This window comes from Morone saxatilis, unplaced genomic scaffold, assembly GCF_004916995.1.
Source record: "Morone saxatilis isolate NCDOM2014 unplaced genomic scaffold, NCSU_SB_2.0 Contig1, whole genome shotgun sequence".
In the NCBI taxonomy this organism is placed as follows: domain Eukaryota; kingdom Metazoa; phylum Chordata; class Actinopteri; family Moronidae; genus Morone; species Morone saxatilis.
In genome coordinates this window covers 14,643,760-14,650,663 of record NW_023339651.1, presented here as the reverse complement: position 1 = coordinate 14,650,663, position 6,904 = coordinate 14,643,760, and the positions used below count along the sequence as shown (strand labels likewise).

At 39.8% G+C, this 6,904-nt stretch overlaps 1 long non-coding RNA gene across 1 annotated transcript; it reads left to right on the top strand.

Annotated features, from left to right (window-relative positions):
* Nucleotides 1–626: 626 nt before the first annotated feature.
* Nucleotides 627–6,876, top strand: LOC118326882. Its single transcript, XR_004796662.1, has 5 exons — nt 627–1,199; nt 4,496–4,615; nt 4,736–4,894; nt 5,003–5,129; nt 6,029–6,876. It is a non-coding gene; the product is annotated as an uncharacterized LOC118326882 (long non-coding RNA).
* Nucleotides 6,877–6,904: the final 28 nt, after the last annotated feature.

Sequence of the window (6,904 nt, the reverse complement as noted above, 5' to 3'; positions counted from 1 at the left end):
TATTAGAGCAGTTTTACAGTTATAATACAGTTAAAATGTTAATATATATTTTTGCTCTGTCTTTTTTTCAGTGAACGTAATTGTTGGTAATGTCTCTGCACATTTATTCTTTGCTTGCAGTTTAACACAGCAGAGAAAAAGAAGAGAATATTGGACGTGTTTTATCTTTATTTTCACATACAGCACACATGAAACTGGAAAAGAAGGAAAAAATATCCCTCAGAATTGATGCTTGTGGGTAAAAAGAGCTGGAGGGGCAGGAGAAAAAAGTGCAATTCATTTAAAAAGTAATTATTTTGGGGTGAATGAATCCCTGTGAAGTGGGGGACAATGGGGACAAGTTCGACTTAGTACCCCAAAAACTCTAAGGCTGGCCCTGAAATTAGTACTTCAAACACGTATTTTGAATTGTTTCAGGTCGAGGAGGCAACACTGGTCCAAGTGTTTAACATTTACTTTATTACAGTAACGCTATTGTTCAAAGATACGTGAGAACCTTTTGTTGCTGAATAATGAAGCTCATTAACCATCAATGACTGTGTGTATTCTTCCCTGGGTGACTAATACCCTGACAGGTGGTGCACACACATACTTTACTGTTATTTGATCTGTATGCATCTCACACACACACACACAAACCAGAAGCTGAGAAATTAGGTCTGGGAGTGTATGCCTGTGTTTTAAATGTGTACAGTGGACGTAGCGTGTGGGGTGGAAGTGCAGAGCGGAGTGAGTCTTAAAGCTGGAAGGAGAGAAAGAAAGACAAATATGAGGCTTATGTAAAGCTCCTTAATATTTCAGGTTCGTACAGGCACTGAGGGATGAATGAAAGAATAGATGGATGGGTGAATGAATGGACGGATGGAGGTCTGCCACTGCAGGACGAGTGACGTCAGCCCTGTAAACTAAGCACATAATCCTCCGTAGGCCTGACCCACTCCTTTAGTGTAAGAGACTGACATCTAGTGGTCAGCAGCTAGAACACCATCATTCTGACGTTTTGCTTTCTTTTAACACTCAAAAACGTCCAAATGTATAATCCTGATTTCTTGCTCACCTCTTTGTGTTACATCTGTGTTTGCTCGGCCTGAGTGCGGTGGCCCAGATGAGCTCCAAGAAGCACAGGCTGATGACAGCACCTCATCAAACTGTAAAGTGGTATAAAAAGACACAGCGGAAATGAAGAGGTCACCGATAAGGTTTATGAAATACACTCCTTATCTTTATGGACATGAGATTACTGTCTGTTATTGTCACTCAGACCAATGTGTGTGGAGTGATTTTGTGTGTGGAATATGGGTCAGACATCATCTGCTCTGCTGTTGTTATAAACTCGCTCCAGGCTTTATTGATGCTACTACGGCGGCTGGCTACTGACATCTGGGGCCAACTACCACATTTCACAGTTGAACAAGCCGGTACACTATGTGCTACCAAACACCCCAAGGTTCATGTGGTTTTTATGCCAATAATCGAAAAGGATTTACGCAGAGTGAGGCTATATGACCTTTGAACTCTGTTTTATCAGCATACATGTATCTAAGTACTTATTAAGGGTTAATGATTAAATACATTCACCAGATCAAACTCTTCAGTTAGCGAATGAGTTAGCAAATATATCAGTATATATATTTTATCTTTTTATTACTATATTTACTATTTTATTTGAAGTACATTAAGAAACGGGAATGTGTTGTGCCATGACAAATCAGACTTTGAGCAATCTAAATTTCAATTAGATATTTTCCTCTTCAGTAAAATATGAACTTCTGAAACAAATAAATGATCATTTCAGATAATTAAAAACACATTTAAATAAATATACAAGTATATAAACTCACATTTAAGTACTCATGGTGTCTGTTCTTTTTGCTCCACTTAATTTCAAAGCCCCTGAAAACTTGGTTTCAAGTTCTGAAGCTGCACTAATGAATATTTTTACTCTTACTTTTATTTTTAACTTTGGATCAAGTTATATATAATATGAAAGATGTCGCTCAGAGTGATGAACCAACTCTGCTCTATAGACCATTTTAGTAGGGGTGCAACGATATACTCAACTCATGTTTTGCTACAATTCAGAATATGATTTGTACACATTTCTTTAAAAACAAAATGGGATTGAAGACAAATTGAAAAAGATTCCTTTATTTATCAGACAAAAATCTACAAAATATATTTCAGAAGAATCACTTTTTTGTCTTCTTTCAAGGTAGATGAGGTAGGTGATGTGTTAGAAGCAGGAAAATGTTGTGGAGTGTTCCCAGCCTGCAGAGGTCAGTACCAGTCAAAAGTGGTCCAAGGGCTGAAAAGGCCTTTAAATTGGTTGGTACCTGATTAGTATGAATATCTGTAAAGGCAGTCTTTAGAGTGAGCATGCAATGTAACATGCATCACTAACATAGGTGATATTGTGAGTTCAATACAGACCAAAGTCTTCAGTGTTTTTTGCAAACATTTTGTTGAGGTCATCTGACCTTCCACTACTTTGCATTGTGTTGTATTTTTTACCAACCAGCCTGTCGAACAAAAGACTGTGATCCACCTTGCCAAAAATAGGAAGATGGAATATTAATCCTGCTCAGCTACAATGAAAATGTACTTCCCCACAGCACCAAAACAAGTGTCAAATCATGTCATGGTATCGCTGAGCTCCTGTTCACACCTTATGACACACAGTCTCCTCTTAATGCAAGCATTGTCCCTGCATACGCTCCAGGCCGGCAACATTTGCATATTTTACAGTCTCATCTATTTGTGCACGTATTTAAATGATTAAGTGACGCTCGTGTCCTAGCTACTGTCAGTGTCATCAGCCGGGACTGGCCAAATGATGGAAAAGTATCATTCGGACGAGTCTATTTTACAATGCCTTGACATTTTTGAATAATTTTGAGAGAAGACAGATTTTTATGATACATCACCACAAATGTTTTATATCATCCTGCTTTTCATTTGTCTGGACTGCAAATGAAAAATGGAGCTTTGAAACCTAAACTTTTCCCAGAAGGACTTGAGCCTGGATTCAGATTCTCTTATTTTTAGCTGTTCTTAAGCTGGTTTTGGTTCATAGTCCACGTCCCTACAGTTTGAGGATTTAGTGTGCGGTTACAGCTACTTAAAAAAACACCTTGATTCAGGTCTTTAAAACAGGATGGAAATCCCAGACCAGGATGTGGGGTTAAACGCAGATGGCAGTTTAAACCCAGAACAAGAGCAGGAGCAGCAGGATGACTCTAAGCCTGATACCCAGCCTGAATCCAACCAGGAGATACCAGAGACAAGGAAAGGTCCCCCGTCGCAGGTCTTCATTGAGTCCCGTATACTGCAGCTTCACAACCGGCGTCTCATTCTGCTGGAGCAGCAGCACTTAATAAAGAAAGTAGAAGACAATAGTGGTGGGACCACAGAGGAAAGTGAGTCGCTCCCTTAATTCAGTGATAAAAACAATCAATCAGTCCACTCGAATAAGCCCATAATTCCCAAACTTCTTAAAAAGATAACAATGTATCACAGTTTGAGCTGTGAGTGATTTATCATTTTTATATTTTATATTATTTTGGCAGCTGCTGCATTGCTCTGTACTTTTGGTGTGTCTCTTATTAACCTTTGTGTGTATTTCAGTTTACAAATTCATGGTTTTAAAATTTATTAAAATAAAAAATAATAAATTATAATAATAAATGAAAAATACGTTTTTCATTCATTTTGTAGGAGGTCCATTGTAGTAAATTAAAACTTAATGGCTTGATTGAATGGAAAACCCGACCCCTGATTTAGGTGTTTTGAAAATTTCAAGGTTGAGAACTATGGAGGCCCAAATACACCAACACGTACTGCTAGTGAAGCTATCAAAATGGAGTGCAAAAAGAAATATAAAGCTTTATACTTTTCCTTAACAAAAAGCAATCGATTGATAAAATAAATTAAGACTCAATTTCATGTACTCTTCTTTATTATCTTTTACTTGCTAATTTTATTTTATAATTGATAAAGCACAAGTTAGCTAAGTAGGTAAAAAACCTTTATTCACCTTTACCCCCAACATGTTGACATTCAGACCCACGAATACCCAGTAATCAATACTACATCGCATGAGTACTCAGTAGTTGTTTCTACATTATTACATGGGTCCTAAGTAGTCCACTCGTGGGTCGGACCACCCATCTTCAAACTCGGCCTTCAATTTGATCTCTAACACACTTGTAAAGTTTTTTGGCAGAATATGTGACACTATCGAGTCAAAATCAGTTCATACCCGGCAAATAGGCAAATAATAACAGCAGCCAAATAGTTGGGTGTTACCAAATAAGGTTCTGTTACGTGACTCAGAGTGCTGCTACAATTGTGCATGCTGGCTTGCTGGAAAGGCTGCTATTTCATGTCTTAATGGCTGCTGTGAAAAAGGTCTATTAACAATGTTTTACAGATACCCGACCTTGCTATAGATCTGTTTAACCTTTGTAAATTTCCTCTGTCTGTGTGGTGTCAACAGTGAACAGCGATGACAGCGGCGAACCGTGCGAGCTGGAGGCCATTCAGAAGGAGCTGGAAGAGCTGCTGGTTAAAAAGGAAGAGTTGGAGAAACAGGGAAAGAGCTCCAAGCTCAGCGATGGTACCCTCCGAATGGCAACCCTGCTTTCCGATAAAGCAGCCCCCTTTTTTTCATATGAATATATTGCCTAATGCATCTGTAATCTCACTGTGTGTTTGAACTTCTCGTGTTTTGAATCAGGTCAACAGGATGTGTGTCCCACTTTTTGTAAAACTGAGACACCCTGTGGGGGAATCTACTTGCTGCCACCTCCCCAGCTGACAGAGGAGGACATTGCACTGGATTGGAGAGAAAAAACTAGGCCTGCAGCAGAAGAACCAAAAGGCCCAATCGTCTCAGGTACCTCACACCACCTCACACGCACATACACACATGTAATAGTCTTCGTTTAAATCTAAAACAGAGTGTCTGTTGGATCGGTAATTATCTGTCTCTCTCGTGGGAAAGCGGACAGTCTAGGTCAAATGCCAGCTGTGACCCAGTGTCCATCCTGTCAAGAAGTTGTCTTCACAGAGACCTGCAGGAAAAGGGGCGAGGCTATGTGGATACTTTGCTACATATGCACCATATTGGGGTACGTCTTCTCTGACCTGAATGGCTGTAGAAATGGTTGACCTTATCAGGCTGCTAGTTAAAACTAGCCTGTAAAGGATCAGTTTGACGTTTTGTGAAATAAGCTGATTCGCTTTCTGGCCAAGAGCCTCATATCTATGAAACTACAGCCAGGAGATTTTACCCTATTGGACACTTCATTTTTGTAGTCTATTAATCTGTTTGTTCGCAGGTAATTTGACCTTTCTTGGTGTTGGTCAGTTCTTTTATGTTGACTTTAAAACTCAAATATCAATGCGCTGCCTGGTGGACAGATTTTTATTCTCTTTTTTTTGCTGCCAAATGCTACCCATATACCTTTTTCACAGCAGCCATTTTGACATGAAATAGTAGGGTAAACACTGTCTTACCTACGAATTAAGGTTCTGTTCGGTTCCGTTCCATTCAGGTCAAACAGGTGCTGCTATTGTGCAGGTTGGCTCACTAGAAAGGCTCTGCTACACTAAATGGAACGGAGCCTTAATAAGTATCATTGGTAACCCCTGTGATTACCCTACTACTTCATGTCAAAATGACTGCTGTGAAAAAGGCCTTTTAGAATTCAGTCAGTATGTCACTGTTGGAAGAAAGAATAACACATTCTTCCTCTTCCAGACAAAAAGTTAAACCGATAAATAAAGAAACGCTCAGGGGTTTCGCTTCTGGAGCCTTACTTGATCTGGTGTGACCATTAGCTCCTGGTGGCTATTGTTAGCTAATTTTAGATAGATATTGCTGCCTGACTGATGTTAGTCTTTAATGTCAGTAGATTTGATGTTTAAGCTGACCACTGTTATCCCAAGTGTTTTACAGTCAGTATTAAACACAAACTAGTTGTTGTAGAGCTCAGTGACACATCACCGCTCTCTTCCTTCCTCGCAGGTGTGTCGCAGGCTGCTGTTTAATCCCTTTCTTCATGGACCGTCTGAGGAACGTCCAACACCGGTGTCCCAGGTGCCAGGCACTCATACACACCTACCGGCCATTTTGACACGGGGGTTAGAACAGCCCCTGAAGTACCATTCCTTCTGTCCTCGAGTGACCCTTTCCTGTGATCTTGGACTTGTTTGGGACTCTTGGACTTTTACTCCCCTGCCCCACCAACACTACATTAAGGAAACTCCACAAGCATTTTCACACTTTGCTTTTCGTCTGGGAGGGGCTTGTTTCACGTTCGACTCTACAATGGCAACTGCAGCGCTGATACAAACTGCACAAAGGCTCAGACAATCAAACATACTATTCTTTGACCGCACCTGTGATGTCGCTGCTAAAACTCATATTGTAAAAGTCAGCATCAGTTTGCCTGAATATCTGCATGGACGCAAAATACTGCTCATTTAATGTGTCAGATACAAAGGCTGCAGCAAAAAAACGATTCCTAAACTAAAAAGGGTTGAGGCCCGTTTGCTGCTTATGTTAGGATACAGCTTTATTGGTTGTCTATCAACCATACAATGACCCTTGGTGTAGGGACAACATACTTTTGGGAACATCCATTATCTGAAAGCAAAATGTAAATATATTACTGAAGATATGCAAACATGGGCCACAAACAGTTTTCATACACTGTAAACCACAACACAATTCAAATGTAGTGGCTTCCTTCATTCTTCTGTTTCCGCAGGCTCACCTGTTACTGGAAAAGCGACACTGTTCATAATGTTTGTAATGTATTTATAGAAAAATGTGAATTACTCAGTAACTCTTAACCTCTGCAGAGGAGTTCACAGTACACCAAATTTTATTGACACATAA